The sequence below is a fragment of the Cavia porcellus genome, unplaced genomic scaffold (genome assembly GCF_034190915.1).
Source record: "Cavia porcellus strain 051 isolate PalLab524CR breed Dunkin Hartley unplaced genomic scaffold, mCavPor4.1 scaffold_5, whole genome shotgun sequence".
In the NCBI taxonomy this organism is placed as follows: Eukaryota; Metazoa; Chordata; class Mammalia; order Rodentia; family Caviidae; genus Cavia; species Cavia porcellus.
Window position 1 is genome coordinate 106,311,790 of NW_026947488.1, and position 18,838 is coordinate 106,330,627.

Here is an 18,838-nt window from a genome sequence, read left to right on the forward strand (position 1 = left end):
AGGAATGGATAAAAAAGCTGTGGTATTTTTATGCAATGGAGTACTACTTGGCTATAAAGAATGATCATATTGAGATATTTATAAATAAATGGGTGCAGCTTGAGACCATTCTCATAAGTGAAATAAATCAAACTCACATGTATAAACACTGAAGAGTTTTCCTAGTGTAAGAAATGGTAAGAATACATAAAAGTATGTGGTAACCATGATTCCCCATTATATTGCTTTGAAGCCTTATAATGTTCTCATTCATTAGTTGGAATGGTTTCATTCTGGGTTTATATTAGTGGCTGTGATGGTATGAACAGCTATTTTGAAGAAAACAAGACATGATAATAGCTGGTGATGATTTAATATCATCTTGTTTTGAAGTCCCACCAAGCTTATGTTCTTCTGTCTCCATCGGTTTTTATCACATTGTATCTTACTGGATTTTATTATATGTGATAGTATAAACAAAAATTTTTATAGACAAGGAGATAATATCATAACCATTTTTCATTTTCTGTTGGTTGGTTCTGAATACCCTGTAATACTTTCATTCTCTTAAATGGCTTTACACTGTCTTTTTATGTTTGATACTATAGTATATGAAAGGATACTCAAATATTTCAAGGAAAGCGACACTATGGTAGCTACTGTTATGTCGGATTGTCCATATTCTTTCTATGAAAAGTGTTTTTTCTAATCAAATAAATCACAGTGACAATAATTAGTAATATGTACTTATTTGACAAAGAGATGAATAGCAATTATGTGATATATCATATATTCCAGTCTTCTGGGACTTCATAGAACACTTAAAAGTCTGTTAAGTAAATAATTTTGCCTAACTATTCAATGTCAGTTAGTTGTACTACTGATGCAAGATACCAACAATTATCTGTGTATTCTTCATCACCTTTGTCAATCATCTATTAAGTCCATATCTTTAAAGTCATGAACCACACAACATACTCAAAGAAATATGGGACTGAAGACAAGTTCATGGGGACCAAACCATCTCAGATTAGAAGTTGTTTTGGGACACATAAATAAGCTATGTCTAAAACTGCTGTACTAAATTAGGTACAACTGTGGCAAACAAGGCATCTGGAACACTCAGTAAATGGACTTAAACTAGTAAAACAGAGAGATTTAAAGAGATAATTTCAATTCATCCTATTCTGAATATTAAACTTCAGTGAGCATTCTATTTTTTGCCCCTGACTTTCCTCTTCCATTAGTACACATTTATAAGTACACAGTGATTGCAGTTATGCAGGGGGAAAAGGGTAGGAGAGGGGAGAGGAAGTGTCAAAAAAGAATTAAGATGTGTTACCTGATGTACAAATTCTCCCTAAGGAATGTGATCACTGTGTACTTTCATAGAAAGAATATGAAATCTGGGCTCTGTAGGAACATTTATATTTCCTTCTGTGTACAACTTATTCCTGTAAGGAGCATAGGCATGGCATCAACACTTCATATCTACAAGTCAATAATAATAAATATAATGTTCAATATTTTGTCATTTTTTTATGAAAAGTCAACTGGATAGGAACTGTGTAAAAGACAATCTTGTCATATCCAGGAGAAAGTGTCAAATCAGTAAGATTCCTAAATTTAAGTTAAAAATGTAGTAATTTCTACATTTATTTATAAATGCTTTCAAATACTATTTAATGTTGCTTTTCTTAGTCATTATCCAGCCCTAGTGTCTGTCCATAATTCATTATTTTGTGTATCAATATTTTGTGTATTTCATGTTTTATTTTATTCTGGATAGATGATACCTAGTGTTCATAGTTTTTTTTTTATATTGAGGGTATTTTATAGCTCGATGTAATATATAATTCATACATTAGATACTTCCTTGAGTGCCCATTGAAAGTTATATTGTTTAAAGTACTGAAGCTCCTAAATCATGTTTCAATAGTTTTTTGTTTTTTCCTTCCATGATCAGGATTTGAAAGTTATTATTGTGGCATGCCAGTGCATTAATTCTTCTCTGTTATTTCCTTTGCAGAATATTATATGGAAGTACAAAGTACTTTTATAATTTATTGCTTTTGGACCAGTTAATTTATAATCACGGCACCTGAAATATTTCTTTGATGTACTGTTCTCAATGCTTTCCTGCTGTTCAACATAGAATATAGTTTTTGTTAGCATGTTCTGAGCTAATCATTTTATTTTATTATTTTTGTAACCAACTTTATTAGAGTTACTTTATGGTGGTGTTGGTCCAATATGAAAATATTTCATCTCATCTTTATAGTTTTTCTAGATAGCGTCTATTCCTTCCTAACTTGGTTTTAAATGTTTTTGTTTTTATTTTATGAAACAATAAAATAAAATTTCATAAAAAATAATAGAGAATAAAAAAATAATAATTAAATAACAATAGTGAATCATTCCCTTCAAAGTAGTTACCAGAGTACAAGTCATCAACAAAAAGTATTCTGTCTTACAAAGAGAAAAGATAGCCATTTTAAATCCACATTTAAATCCACATTGTGAATAAGAATATAGTTCTATATAGCACTAAATACACACATATGTATTTGTATATAGTGCTATATATGTGGTTATTACAAATTCCATAGCTTTTCATTTTCATTTTGCAGTTCCATTCAATTGCTTGCTTTCTAAAAAGTACTTGTAAGAACAGTTGTAGATTTACTGTAAAATTGAAGAGCTGTTGTTAATTTTATAAACAATCATGGAGGAAAGTGTATGGAGTAAAAATATAATGTAGCTATTAAGGAATTTTGTCTATCAAAACAGTTTTGCAAATAAATATGGATTTCATGATAAATACTCATGTTTTATGTACAGTTTTTGATGCAGCACATAAATAAAAATCATCCATATCTTTTGGTATAAATTACTAAAGGTTCTATAAGAAATCACATTTAGAAAACCAGAATTGGTGGGGCATGCCTGTAATCCCAGGACTCGGAAGACTGAGTCAGGAGAATTGTCACAAGTTTGAGACCAACCTGGGCTCTATAGTGAGTTCATAACAAAATATTGTCTCAAAAAATTACATTTAGGTTATGACATAAGTAGTGACTCAGATATTGCTTGGAGGGTTGGTGAGGCAGGAGTATTTTAGGTAGAAGGGAGTATTATGAGGGACTTTATGGAAAGGTTAAAGGGCAAAGTGAATTTAAGGATTTGCTAGCATTTAAGAATGTGTATGATTAAGGTAACCATTGTTGATTTTCGTATTGTCTTGTTTTGAAGACCTGTAATGCTTTCATTCTTTTGTTTTGAATAATTTTATACTTTTTTTGTCGTGTTTGAGTTCATTTGTGTGTAAAGATATGGACTGCTATTTTGAAGAAAACAAGAGGCATTATGATAGCCGCTGCTGATTTCTTGTTGTCTTGTTTTGAAATCCTGTGTTGTTTGCATTGTTTTGTTCTGATCTGCTTTATTCTGTTTTGTTTTGTACCATTATCTTTAAAAATTTAAAAAGAGTGATATATGATTTTAAAAAAAATAATATATGGTAGGATAGATGTGTTGCCAAAGGAGAAACTTGTGTGAGCTATAAGTGTGACCAAGCCAAAGAAGTGTCTTTTACACTGTGCTAAAGAATTCAGGGTATGGTTGGTCATCTGTATTGGCAGAACCTACATCCATAAATTAAACCAAATGCAGACTGAAAATATTTGAAAAAAACCTATTTGTTTCTAATATGTACAGACTTATTCCCCACACAATATAGTATAAGTTATTTTCATAGCATTCACATTGAATTAAGTATTGTAAATCATCTAGCACTGATTTTAAAATATACGAAATGTGTGTCTAGGTTATATGCAAATACTACACAATTTTGTACAAGGGATCTGAGCATCTGAAGATTTTGTTACCCTGTGAGTATTGCTGCAGTCTGTCCCCTGTGGATACCAAGGGATGGGTGGGTTTCTTTGTAGGTAACACTTTCTAACTCAGTTATTCTTAAACGCTTTACGGCAGAATGTTACTACACATTCAGTGAAAAAGGACTGTGTTAAAAAGGTGAGAGAACTGCTGAGCTAAAAATAATGAAGCCATTTCTTCATGTCTTCTCCAATTTATTATTTTATAATTCATATAATGAATGTAAAAGGGATATGTGGAATAGTTCTATTTTATCTACTAATGACTTCCCTTTTTGAAGTTTTCTATGAAGTATCAAATCTAACTTTAATAGGACTTCTGATAATATATAATTTATATTTAATTTATACTTATATACATGTTTTTTTCTGTTTTACAACCTGAATGGTAAGTCTGTGCCTATTTTGATTCAGTTTTATTACCAGAACTCTTCTCTACCCCTAGATGTGTGTGTATGTGGATATATGTGTGCATGTGTGTGTATGCATGTTTAGATGGATATGGATGGATGAGAAGAAACACATTTAATTCATATGTCTGTGTATGTGAAGAACAAATTTCTATTTTAGCAAACATATAGGAGAGATCTATATTTGATAAAGATGAACTTTAAAGGGAATGAGGAATTTTGAAGAAAAAATAAAGAAAATAAATGTGTATTTTAAGCCACTGAGGGTACATTGAATTTAATGGGGTTGATGAGATCAAAGGATGTCTAGTTCAGTAAGAGAGGGGATGGGTAGACAAGTGCACCAAAGCCATGTGAAGTTGATTTGGAAACTTCAATATATTCTCTTTTGGTGCTGTATCATATTACAATATATTCAGCACCTTAAAGAATGCAGATTTATTCTTGCAGTTTTGTAGGTTAAAAGTCTGCCCTGAGTCCCCCTTGACTAAAATCAAAGTGTTAGCATAATTATGTTGCTTTCTGTTGACTCTAGGGTTATTCTTGTACTTTCTACTTTCTGGAGCCTGCCCACTCTTGTTGGCTTGACTGTCTTACTCTGTGTTCAAGGCTAAGAGTGTCTAGGCTTGAAAAGAAAAAAAAAGGAATAGAAAGAAGAGAAGAGAGGGGAGAGAGGTGAAGGGAGAGGGGGGAGGGCAGGAAAAAAACGGCAAGTCCAGGCCTTGAAATGCATCTCTCTATGTCTTTCTCCTGGAGTAACATCTTCTGACTTTCTGTCTCTTGTATTTATTATACCATGTGCCCCTCCACGTGATAAGGAATAATCTCGCTATTTTAAGGTTAGCTAATTTGCAACCTTATTTCATACACAGCTTTAGTTTCCCTGTACTGTAATCAAGTATTCACAGGTCTCTTGGATTAGGACGTGAGCAGCTTTGGAGTATGGCCTTGTTCTCCCTACAATATCCAGTGTAAAAACTTAGATTCATTGTGTACAGTGAAGGATACATGCAGCAAGGGTGTCACTATTGTTTGAATATGTTCTCTTCAAAATTTAAACTTTGTCAACATTGTACTCTAAAGAGGTTGTACTTTGAAGAGTTGAGTAGGCCTTGAAGTTCATCCCATATAAATCAGTTTAGGTTGCCTTACAAATGATCTGACTGAGAATATTGTTTCTGTTTTGTTCACCTTCCATCACATGAGAAAGTAGGGAAACCCTGTCCAGATTATAATGAGTTGATTGTGAATTTTCTACCCTTCAGAATTGTGCAAAATAATTTTCCACTTTTTTTGTCTTTTTCCTTTTTATGGGTACTGGGGATCGAACTCACGACTGCCTGCTTGAAAGGCAGGTGCTTATGCTGCTGCGCTAAATCCCCAGCCCCAATTTTCCACTTTTTTAAAGTTTCCCAGCCTCTGGTGTTCTTATTTAGTAGCACAAAATAAAGTAACGCATATGGGATACTAGTTCATCATTGCAGTACTCAAGCAGATACTGTGTGCAAGTAACTGAATCAGGAGATCAGGAGATGATGCACACCGACAGGAGAATAGTGAGCTCAGATGTGGATGTGTTAATTCTGCAGGGGTTGTGAACTGTGCCTAAAGTATAAGAGAGTGGAATGAGGGAGAGATACTGTTTTGGAAGTTGACAGTAAAGTAAAAAAGTAGATTCCTAAAATATATAATATGGTAGTTTTTGAGTATTAAATATTGATTGGTTAGAAGAAAACTTAAGATAGATTACTTGGAATATCAATGATTTTAAGTTTTAAAACTATTAGTCAATAAAAATAAGGAGTGAAGTGTGTTTACCATTCAAAATAGCAGACAAAGTCAGAAAATATCTGGTCTGCTAATTGTGAATTTTGTTCCTAAAGATTTATATTCTTCCTGAAATCATCCCAAAGATCTGTGAATGTCATTCTCTGTCCTTGTTCGACACTGTATAGAATCAGCCATACAATGTGACAGTCCTTGGGGAGAAAAAAATATATATATTTTATAGTTGAAGTAAATCTTAACATGAAACATTTTTTTTCCAAAATTCGAAATTTAGCTGATATAAGGCTATAACAGTAGATACTATAAAATGTCCTATAACCAGTGTACAAAATGCTGAATTTATGATTTGACAGTGTGTTCATTTGAAAAATGATTCTTTAATTAGAAATAATTTTGATGTTTCTTTAGCATTATTCAAATGTGAAAGCTTTAAAATGAGTAGATAAAATTCTCAATTAAAATGAGATCAAGAGCACTTTTAAAAAGCAAACAAGGGCACTCTTTTTCAGTAATGTAATACTCGGCAAGAAATCCTTGATCTCTAATTTGCTCTCTCCAGTGGACTTACCTGCCGAAAAGAAGGTTCCCTGGGGAGACACATCATCAGTAACTAAATTGACCTTCACATGTATGGACTGGTCTTCTCTATGCCTGATTAACAGATAAGTGTTCTGAGTATGACATTCCTCAGTGGAGGGATAATATCTGAACTTGGCGTGACAGCTGGGGAAACAGTTTGGATTCTGAAGACTTAAAGAGCTTCTCAGCATTATACATTTCTTTCCATAATTCATGTCCTATATAATCAGCAATAAGAAAACTGTTCAATATCTTAGGAAAGCCTGCATCAGCTTCCTTATGCTTAATTATACTTGAGAAACTCATGGTGAATAAAATATTCTCCATTTGCCTAAGTGTTAAAATGTCATTATCATTTCTGTTGCATTCATTTTATATTACAAGATGTTGTTAGTAAACAATTTCACAATAGTACTTAACGACTTGCTTTCCCTACAGGATAATGATGATAAAAATGTACATTTTTATTTCATTTTTATGCCAATAATAAAGATTCTGTCTGTCATTTTTTTCTGTGTACTGAACTAGCATAGTTCTTGGCATGGGTCACATTTGTAAATGTTTCATTTAAGAACCATTCCTCCTTGCAAGCAGGCGGTCGTCAGTTCGATCCCCGGTACCGATAAAAATGAAAAAAGACCAAAAAAAAAAAAAAAAAAAAAAAAAAAAAAAAAAAAAAAAAAAAAAAAAAAAAAAACCATTCCTCCTCCTGAATCCTTGAAGTTCAGGATTATGCCAAAAAAGATAAGCTGTCTTGTGGTTCATGTGCCTCTCAATTTGACTTTGTGTTTGCCATTGTTTCATCTATAATACAGTGTTATAAAAAGATCTCTACTTAAAAGGCTTTTAAAACAGTGAAATTCTCTTATCATCCCTCAAAGAATAAAGAAAACAGTAATAAATTGAAAGATATTTTCAGGAAAAGTATGTTGTAAACTTTTTTTACAAGGGAAATTTGTTTTACATTGGAAAATTTTGTGCAGTTTTCTAAGCATTCTATGCATTATGTAGCCTATTAAGTAAAAATACGTATTTTCAAATTTTTATTTTGATATCAACCTTTTATTTTGGTTAAATTTCTTATATGAATAAGTAGTTATAGTTTCAGTTGTACTTTTTAAAATAATGTTAATATTACTTTTTAAAACATTGCTGCTAAATTTAAGATGAAAAAGATTGGATTTTTCATTAAAGTTAGTAATGTAACTTGCTTCTCCTGCTGGGCTTTCAATAATTTTGCATCTGGTGGGGACTAGATAACTTTTGTTTAAAACCAGCAGGAGGAGGTCTCATCTTGCTGGGTTTCACATAATTAGTGTATCTGGTAAACTTGAATTTGTGGTGATTTTGTGTTTAACACAATGATAAAATTAAAATACTTACCACATACAGTGATATTCACAGATCTCAGGACACTCAGTTTTAGTTTAATGTCAAAGTACTATTCACTTGTCTGATGCAAATTTGAAATTTTATGCTTAGGAATTTTTAAAGGTCCTTGCTATTTAAGAAAACAAAGCACTAAGATGAGTCATATTTCTGGTGCTACTAAGGAAAACATTGACACACACATACACACACACACACACACACACACACACACACACAAATCCCTAAAACTCTCTTCCTAAGCATCTATATTTTTTCTAAGTACATACACATTTTCTTTTTTTGTTTTAAAATGCATACAGTTCACAGTTTATAACTGAATACTAAATAAAATAACTCATGCATTAGAAAGAACAGTAATATATAAAATAATTGATTAGTTTGTATTAATTTCTATGTACAGCTAATGAAAAGGAAATTGATATCAGTACATAGTCAAGAATTCCAAATACTGTTTCCAGTAGTTCCCTTATTTTAATACCATTTGTAGGTAATAACTTTGAATAGTCTATATGAAGCTTTAATGAGAAATTTAGATTCAGACTTAGAAAGACAAAATCTTAAAAAGAAATAGACATGTTTCTCTTCATCTATAGAAGTAAAAATAAAGACAGTAAATAAGGTTTTTTTTATCTTAAAGTAAGAGCAACAATTTTTTTAAACAACACTTTAAAAAAGTTTGGCGTGTGAAAATTAAAAGTAGTGATATTTGTTGAAATACAAATATATCACTTTGTGATGTCAAGGAAAACTATATAACACCTCTGAGCCTGAATTTTCCCATCTATAATTTGAGAAATGAGGATAGAGACAGACAGACAGACAGACACAGACTCAGAAGTGGAAAAATAAATAGCATGATTAAATAATGGGTGCAGCACTTAAATGAACATCTTTGCATAGAAGACGTGCAAGTGGCTAATTGAAAAGATCCTCAGCATTAAATCTCCAGAGATATGCAAATCAAAAACAATGAAAAATCAGATCACCCTGTTAGGACAGCTATTGTCAAAAATTTAAGAGTTACCAAGTGTTGGCAGCAATATGAAGGAGAAAGAACAAGCCTTTTTAATTTTTTAACACAGTGTTAATTGGCACAGCTATTACATAAAAAAGCTCTGAGTGGCTCCAAAATATATAGAACCACCATGTATGATCTGGTTATTACATTTCAGGATATATACTCAGAAGAAGTTAAATCAGGAACTTAGATATTTATACTTCATGTTCTTTGCATCGTTATTCACAATAAAAATGATAGGAAAACAGATGTCATCAAGTTAAATGGATAAATAAACTTTGGTAGGCAAACAATGGAATCTTATCCTGCCTTTAAAAGAATAAAATTCTGTTCCAGTCAGGAAAGAACACATACAGCAAGAATTTATTTAGATGAAGTGTCTTGAATTAACTTAGAATCTGAGGGCAAAATCATGGTTGGCAGGGCCTGAGGGAGGAAGGAGAAGATGAGGAGATACTGTTTATGATACAAAGTTTCAAATATGGGAAGTAAATAAATTCAAGAAATATGTTGTCCCTACTAGACATTGATATATCTTTGCTATTTTCCTACATTAGCAATACAGTATATGTAATTTAAAAATTTATTAATGGTATCACTTATATGAAGTGTCTTTCTAAACAACAAAAAGGACCTGAAAACAAAAAATGAAGATGAGGAAACATTTGGAGGAGGTAGATATGTTTATTATTTTAGATGTGGCAGTGGTTTAATGAATGCACATGTGTGTCTGAACTCTTCAAATTTTATACATTATGTACAGTGTCTTGTATATCAACTATACCTTAATAAAGCTCTTTTTAAAGTAAAGTTTTTCAATGATTATAAATACGGAATGCAATGTATAGACAGCAGCCACATTAAAGGAAATTTAGATTCTTACTAAAATAGAGAAAAATCATTGTTCTTTATAAAAACCAGATAAAGTAGGATGATAAAATATGGGTGTTTTTCAATTTAAGTATTCATTTTAAGTGATATAGAAAACCATAACAGTTGTTCCTATCCAGTTGCTAGCATGTAATATTTTAATACATTATTCAATCTTTAAGTCAGATTAACAAATCTGTCTCATTAAAATGTTTATTCTATAATGAAAGCATTGGAAAACCTTTCTTGTAGCCTTTTAAAATGTACAGAACATTGTTGACATTTAGTAGTTAATCTGCAGTAGTGCATCAAGACTTCTTTCTTGTGTCTGAGTGTAACTTAGTTCCTGTTTTTAATCCACCTTTTCTCATTTCTTCTCCCATACTTCTGTGGCCTCTGGTAGCCACTGTTTTACTCTCAACTTCTCTAGATTGGGTTTTGAGATTCTGTATATGAGTGAGTTTATGAGACACTCATGCTTCTCTACCTGGCGTTTTTCATTCTACCCTGTTACCACACGGGACTTCATTATTTCCTGTGGCTGAGGAGTATTTGTGTGTGCATATTACATCTTCTTATCCAGTTTATCAAATGCTTCCATTTCTTGACGATTGTGAATAGTGTTAAAATGAGCACAGGCAAGCATATGTATCTTTGATATACACGTTTCATAACGATTTGTTTGAAATGGAAACAATGATGGAGCATTTTGGGGATTAAAGAATAATGTACATGGACATTCATTACTACAATGATTGAGAATCAGTATTGTCACTTTTACTGCTGGTTAGGGAACTGGGGAAGTATTTCAGAAGTAAAAATGCACTCATAATTAAAGTTCCATTTTAGAGTAACAAAGTACATACTGATATTACAGACTTCTGAATTATTTAAAATACTTTATCCCACAGCTTTAAAAGTATTTCTATTCAATAACAAAATAGAGCTTTTTTTCATAGTTGTTATAACGATGTACTCAGGTTTTTCTCTAATTGGTGGAATTATTTCTGTTGCACTGAATGAACCCAGATTGTGTGTGTGTCTGTGTGTGTATGTGTGTGTATGTGTGTTGCTTATATCTTACGTTTCCTGAACTTTATTATTTTTGTTACATCTAAGGTTTTTAATGTTATGTTCAGATGGAGTAAGTTGAACTATAAAGATAAGCTTTTTAAAAACTATAACCTTTGATTTCTCCTTTTATTTCTTTCTGTGATTTTAACAGCCTTGGAAAACAATTAGCAAGATATATTAATTCATTAGAAGTAGCAAATGGTGTACTACATTCATTCATTCTTCTTCATTTATTAACTAGAGTATTTCTATAAGAGAAATGTAGATTAACTATTTTGTTAAGCAGAAATAGTTTGTACAGAGAAAGCAAAATGCATGTTTTGTTCTTCTCAATTTCTTTACCAGTTTTTAAAGTAATGTTTTTCTAACATTCTGCAAAAGCTACCATGAGATATCTACTAACATTTGCATGTGTGAATTTAAGTATATTTTAAAGTTTAAGATTTCAGTCACTACCCTCATCTAAGATCAACTTATTTGTTAGTGTAGCCCTTTGAAAATTCATTCCCATCTGCTTTTGTTTTGTCCCTAGTAGACATTGATACCTCTTTGCTATTTTGCCAATATTAGGCCTATAAAAGACCACCAGTGAATTTGGCTAACTAAATATAAAAATAACAGTAGGTTGAACAGGAATTTGATCCAGCCTCTTACCTACTAATTTAAAGGAAATACAGTAAATGATAAAGCATGTGTAATGGTATCTCGTGTAATACAAAACATTCTGGTTTTTTCTCTTTCATAGTAAATACACTTTTTAAATGTTAAAAGTGATGATTTATTGTTTTTCTTTAAGGAAAATTAATTTTAAAATAATGAGATACTGTGTGGCATATCTGTTGGAAGGAGTTTAAAATACCAGACAATCGGCCTGATATGTGGAAAAACTGCTGTTGGGAAAATAACATTTCATACCATTTGGGAATTCATTTTGAAAGATAGTTCTAGAAATAAGTATTTTGCGTATAATCCAGGGATCATACTCCTAATTATTTCCCCTGGAGTAATAAGAGCCTTAAGTTCATATAAAAACCTACAAGTGAAAGTTTACTATGACTTTATATGTGAGTGGTACTTGAAAAAAAATATGTGAATGTTTAAATTTAAAGAAATTACAGTGAAAGACCCATTACCATTGATGTCCCTTAAAATGCCCTCTCCCCCATTTTTTAAAAATTATATTTAAAGGAGAAAAAAATAAACAGGACAGTGTAAGGGTAAAAGTAATACAGAATTAAAAAACAGTAAAAAATCACTAGTTAATAGATTACATATTGTCATCTTACAAATAGTTGTTCAAGTTACAGGATTAAAGCATACAAGGTGGACATTCAAACAGTGAGACTGTAAACAGTTGTGTTCAGTGATCCAACAAAAACTTAGTAATATGGTCATCTATCTTAACACTCCTAAATGCACTTGCAGCTGTATCCTTTAGAGCACTTTTTTCCTCTCTTTTTTCCAACAACATTTACACATTTTTCCTCTCCCCCATTTTGAACAGACGTATTCTATCATTCTTGCCATTTTCTGAAATAGTCCAGCAAGTCCTCTTTCATGAGTGTCCTTGGAGGAGTGACTGACGATACAGTAAATGCTGCTGCCAGGTGCCATCTGTGGGAGTCAGATTCATGAAAACACTACCTTGTGTTCATAACCACTTTATTCATCAGACCTGGTCCAGTGCAAAATCTGACTTACCATCAAAGACAAAATGGCCATGGAAGGTAACCATTTTAAATTGACTCAGGACATCCGGACAACCATGATAGCACAACTGTGATACTCACAAGAGAGGACTTTTGAAACTGGTAAGAATGAAGAGAAAATATTTTTGAGGGTGAATAAAGGCAGTGCATCATTTACTGTAAAGTTATTTTAAATTTAAACACACATATTAAGTGACTCACATATTTATCAGCTAGCAAATCCCGTATACTGAAATAATTTCAGCAATAAACTGTAATTATTAGGGGCTGGGGATTTAGCTCAACGGCATAAGTACCTGCCTTGCAAGCAGGCAGTCGTGAGTTCAATTCCCAGTACCGATAAAAAGGAAAAAGACAAAAAAGGTAATTATTAGTGCTTCCAAGGCAGTAAAAATGTTTCTCAGATGCATTATACCTGAAAGAAACCAAATTCAAAAGAATACATGGTAAATTGTTTCTGCATTTGATATTTAGGAAAAGTCAGCTCGAGGGGCAGAAATTAGATTAGTCATTGTCTGATGATGGGAAGGAAAATGGATCACTGTAGAGGGCCACAGGAACATTTAAGGGAGATTGAGAGTATTTTATAGCTTGATCATAGCCATAACTTACAAAGATGTGGAGATTTTGTCACAGTACATAGAAATACACCTTTAACATACTGAACACACTTTAGTCAACCTGAAAATTATAATAAGATATTTTTAAAAGCAATCTCACTGTAATGTAGAGCAGTATTTTGATTTTGGTTTCTGGGGAATTAATAAAACATTAAAAGTATTTGATGACATTAAGTAATTGTTATCTGTGTTAATGTACTAAAAATAATTCTAGCAAAAATCTTTATTTTAGAAATACACACATGGTGACAGAGTAAATGATTTGACTACTGAAATTTGCTTCAAAAAGTCTTGCACTGGGAGAGTAGCTATGGATGAAATAAATGGAACATAAATTGGTGTTTAATAAAACGATAATGAGTTATGATTTTAAAAACTATTTTCTCCTAAAACATTTGAGAGTTTTCTACATAAAATTTAATTGAAAAAATATAGTTGAGTTTTACCAGTTTGAATATTCAGTAATGAGTATATAGCGTTTACCACAGAAATTTAATACTAGGTGCATCTTTTATAACATGTCAATGAAATACATTGCAGTGGCTCAATTAAGTAGAACTACAAAATTCTTGTAGACAAAAAAACAGGTGGTAAATAATGAACTAACAATGGCATTTTTAAAAACTGCACTTAAAGAATCCTTCCTCATTGGCAAGGTGAACTGAACCCAATAATGAGCTACATAAGCATTGTCTCCTCAGTGTGTAGCCCGTTGCCTGCCCTACCTTGTGCCTGTGATCCAGCGCTGGAAAAAGTATAGAGCTGCTAAATTTTGATAGTTACATATTTTTCTACTGTAAACATAGCAAAAATACTCTTAGCTCCTCTCTGTCTTTCTAGATTTGTTTCTGTCCTCCTACTTTGCCAGTATAATCCCCACTCCTATTTCAGACTCCAGAGGAATTTTTTAAAATTGTCTGTCTGTCTGTCAGTCATCACATCAAATTGAAGACCATCTTGTTCTGGCCTAGCTCAGGTTTAATTTTCTTCGTGAATTCTTCCAGATTTGCATTTCAACCTTGGCTTAATCGCCAGTGTATTTTATAATTGTCCATTTTATCATTTAATATAGTTTATTCTTGTTATTTGTTTAGTAGATGTTTTTTGACCAGATGATGGTTACTCTAGGTTAGTGAAAGAAAGGGGTATAGCTTTAATTTTGCTTTTCCATCTTTTAGCAAATAGTATATTACCTATTATTTGCCAGTAATAGCATCTGCTCTTGAGCATAGTGTTCTTTTCATAAGTGTTTTCATACTTTTCTGTTTATTAATGTACATTTAATAATATTAGAAAGAAACCTTTTAAATATGTTTTTATTAATGTTGACTGAAAAGACTATTAGAATAGGAAAATAAGCAAAGTTGTATATTTCCTTAGTTTAAAGTTAATATTAGTTTTAAGAATCTGTTAGTAAAAATGATTCTTTAAATTGTATCATTTAGCTATTTTACTCAGCATTGTTAAACCTAAATCCATTTGAAATTATCACCATGCATTTTATCATGACTCAATGTTGTCATTATGCACACATATTTCATACATATGGAAAAAATTTAGAATACTATAACTTGTGAAATGTGATGAATAAGATATTAATGATTATTGATGATTTAAATAACAAGTATTTTAATACATTAATTATTCAAATAATTTAATGTATTTTTTAGTTGAGAAATTCATGCAAGCTTTATCTGTTCACTTTCAGTTGTGTTGCTTGATACAACTACTGTGCTGGGTGAACTAGGATGGAAGACGTATCCATTAAATGGGGTGAGTTTAAGTGTGTTAAAATTCTCATCCTCTTTAGGTTTTAGGACTTGGGATAAATGAAATAACAGATTTTTGGTACTCTTTTATATCCTTTTTGGTATTTAAAATCATGTGAAAAAGATTAAACTATAAATGACAAGTTGATGGGACTTGTATGTAAACATTCTGTTTTCTTCTATATTATAGTAACTGCTGTGTTTTACAAATAGTAATGTTAGAATTCTGCTTATACACATTTTCCTCAGAAATAAATTTTGATATGTAATATCAGGACATTTGTCTTTATAAATGTTACATACAGTAATTATGAATTTGGAAAAATAAAGTTTTATAAGCACATTGTAAAACTATTAACAATTTGGATTTTAATACACTAGGACTCTATTAAAATAGTATTTTAATTTGGCAGAAAGATACTTTGTGCTTAGGTTTTTATTAACTCTAAATAGTTGCTTTTGAAAGCTTACAAAAATGTATAATTTTTGTAATACTGTTTTCCAGAAAGTAACATTTTACCTATGATAGTACTTGAATTTATATGTTTTATCTTTTCTGCAGCTTTTCATAATACTTTTTTATATCAACCTAAAATGAAAGAGTTCTTTTGAAGATTTTTAGTTTTTTTTTTCTATTTAAAAAATATTCACTGATAAAAACAGATGTTTTCTGCTGCATCTCTTTTAACTTTTTTTCTTGGAAATTGTATTTTTGTAACATATCCTTTGATATTATTTACCTTGTTTCTTGTAGTGTATCTCCAAATTTAAATCTGGAAATTAGATATGATTTTAGTTTATCATGTTACTAAAATGTTGTTTGAATTTAATATTTTAATCAAAAGTTATTCATTAAATGTGAATTTTTAAAAATCCTATGAAGAGTTGAATCTTCCTGTCTTTAACACCTTATTTGCTTTAGATTTATTTTATATTCTGTGATTTTATTATTTTTTATTTTCTTTTTTATAGTAGATAGTTCATTAAACTAACTCTGAAAAATAACCTTTTAATGTAAGATGTGATTTTTTCCTTTTTTTATGAAAATTAGTTACCACCAATATGTAGTGTTTGTCATTAAGAAGGTAATGAATCTTTTATGTGGTATACTCTTTCAATATCTATATAATTTGAAAAAAATATGTATTTATATATATATTCTCAGTAAACAAAACATTTTCTAAGTTCTTAACCAATAAGTAGATAGTTCAGAACTCCTATTTTTTGTTTACTAAAAATAGATAAAATTTTACCAGTGGCTTCATAGTATCATAGATAAAAATCATTTGTGGGGGAAAAAGCTTTTGATCTTCTCTGCTAATTATGTGCCTATTGATTAAGCTTTATTTCAGAGAAAACTAGTAGCTAGGAGAAGCATAGACTTACAGCCACAGGTGAGATTGCCGCTATCAGTCTGATTTTGATTTTTTTCCCTAAACTACTTTTAATGTGTTATGGAGAGATAGGGCAGAATTGTTTGAGGAAGTGTTGCTTATGCTTCAGTTTTCTGTTTGATAGACACAGTCCCTAACATTTCACATTTTAACTTTAGCAATGGTCCTTTGAAGTTTGCCTTACTTCTGTTTCTCCAGTGGAGAATCCTAGTTATAAAAAAAAAAAAAAACATAAAATACCAACAGATATTTGGTGTTTTATAATAACAATAGCTAAGTAGTGAATAATAAATTCTTGTGCTAAGATAATTCTGACTCATGTGGGAATACTTTTCACTTTTGTGTTATATATGACTAATAGATTTTTCCCATTGATAATTTTAATGGTAGTATAAAATACACAGTTTGGGCACTGCGTGTTAATATTACCTGAAGGAAAAGGAGGACTAAAGGAAAGAGAAGACTGTATTAGAAAATAAGTGACAAAGTAAAGGAAAGGGTGATCAAAATTTATTATTTATCACGTACTAGACTTTGCTTCAAACATTTTACTCACATTAGTCCTATATATCAAGTGTAACTTATCCTAATTTATAGATGCAAAATTTAAACTCAGATATGTTAAATAATTTTTGCAAGGTCACAGAGCTAGGAAATAGTACAACAAAAACCCTTAGAAGGACTTGCCCTAATCTTGAACACTAATGGATGGTTATTTCACAGCAAGTAATTTTTTACTTTTTCTAAGATTCTGCTCTGTAAGAATAAAGACTGATGACCTGTGAAATCAAATTATGGAGGGGGGGGGAACTAACACATGAATTCAAACATTAAAAAGTAGGTTAAATACATAATTAAATTGAAATATTATGGATAATACGAGCTATATTACTTTTAGATTATCCCCAAGAAACATATATGGAAATTGTTAACAGTAGGAATATTTGAAAACTGGAGAACATGGACCAATTTTATAACACATGTAAATGAGGCATTATAACCTAATCCTAACCTTAAATAAAAGGGAATAGAGAGAAATAGTATTTAATTTATTATTTGTATGAAGAGAATTAACTATTTAATGGAGTTTTCCTTCATGCTCCCTGCAGACTAAAACAAGCAAGGAAATAATCACTAAGAAAGAACTTTAAAAGAAACTACTAAAATGCAAAAGTTAAAACAATCTAGATATAAAAGATTAAATAACTTAAAACTCCATGGGGCCCATATATCAGTTTATAATATGTAAACTATTATTGAGACACACTTTAAATTTTTTTCATTAAATGTATATGAAGTAGCATGTAATTTTAAAATTCCCTTTCATTGACCCATGCTAATATAAGTGGCCATTTTTAACTATTTTAGACACAACTTCAGTTGATTTATGAATATCTTGTAAGTGACAAAACTATGCAATCATAGTAGAGAATTTGTAGTGTAAAGTTTATCTGATGTTTCTGTGAAAATGTGTTTTCTAGGAGTATTTTAGTTGGAAATATTGTCTTAATGTAAAGACTAACACTATTTGTACACACCTATAAAGCACTACGTAAAACATAGGAAATTAATCCATATTTCCATAGGTCAGTCTGTGTCCCTCTACCTTTCTTTCTCCTCTCCATTTAAAGTAGCCATTTGGACAGTGGTATCCTGCCATTGGAGTTATTTGGGTAGATATTCAGAGCATGCCTATGAACAAAATCATCCCTGGCCATTTTATTAGGAGTTGAGCCACACTTTTTAGTAAATTTGGAAAATAATCCTGAGCAAATAGCATAACTTTAGGTTTCAAAAGTGAAAACAGAATATAATAATTTTCTGAAACATTTTCTTGTGTCATCAATTACTAAATAATTCATTTTAAAAAGTATTTCCTAGAACTTAATTTAGCAAAGTTGTATATTATGTTTCTTTGTGCCATGTGCCCTGTTAGTAGACTTATAAGAGATATTCTAGCCTAAAACATTCTTGGTTTATAGCAATCAGACTACACAACAGAAAGTGTCCTCGTGTAGTTTTTTGTAATTTTTTGTGAAAGAATATTAAGAGGAAGAGTTAATTATGGTGATAGAAAATTGAGAGTGAGGAGAAAAAGTCACCTCCTTTTTATAAACTCTGCAACACATCTGGAAAAGAGCCACCTTTTCAGGGAAACAGAATGGCTGTCTCAAAGGTATGAAAATATGAAATGTGCACTCTTTATGTGCATTATTTGTGACTCCTGTACATCAGTTCTTACAGAATTCTTAATGCACAGAAAGTTTTAGTAATGCTGAGAGTCATTTGTCTGGCCAGAATGCAAGGATCTGGTTAAAAGTTAGGCTGTGATCATGGGCA

At 31.1% G+C, this 18,838-nt stretch overlaps 1 long non-coding RNA gene across 5 annotated transcripts in view; it reads left to right on the forward strand.

Annotated features, from left to right (window-relative positions):
* LOC106027413 (uncharacterized) overlaps positions 1-18,838 on the forward strand; it is a 127,774-nt gene that overhangs the window by 35,252 nt on the left and 73,684 nt on the right. For 3 of the 5 annotated variants that reach the window (XR_010047711.1, XR_010047708.1, XR_010047710.1), the window contains exon 2: positions 15,044-15,108. This is a non-coding gene — a long non-coding RNA (uncharacterized LOC106027413). Of the gene's footprint in view, positions 1-15,043; positions 15,109-16,445; positions 16,736-18,838 lie in introns of those variants that run through there. The other 2 variants (XR_010047712.1, XR_010047709.1) reach the window with 2 other exon arrangements.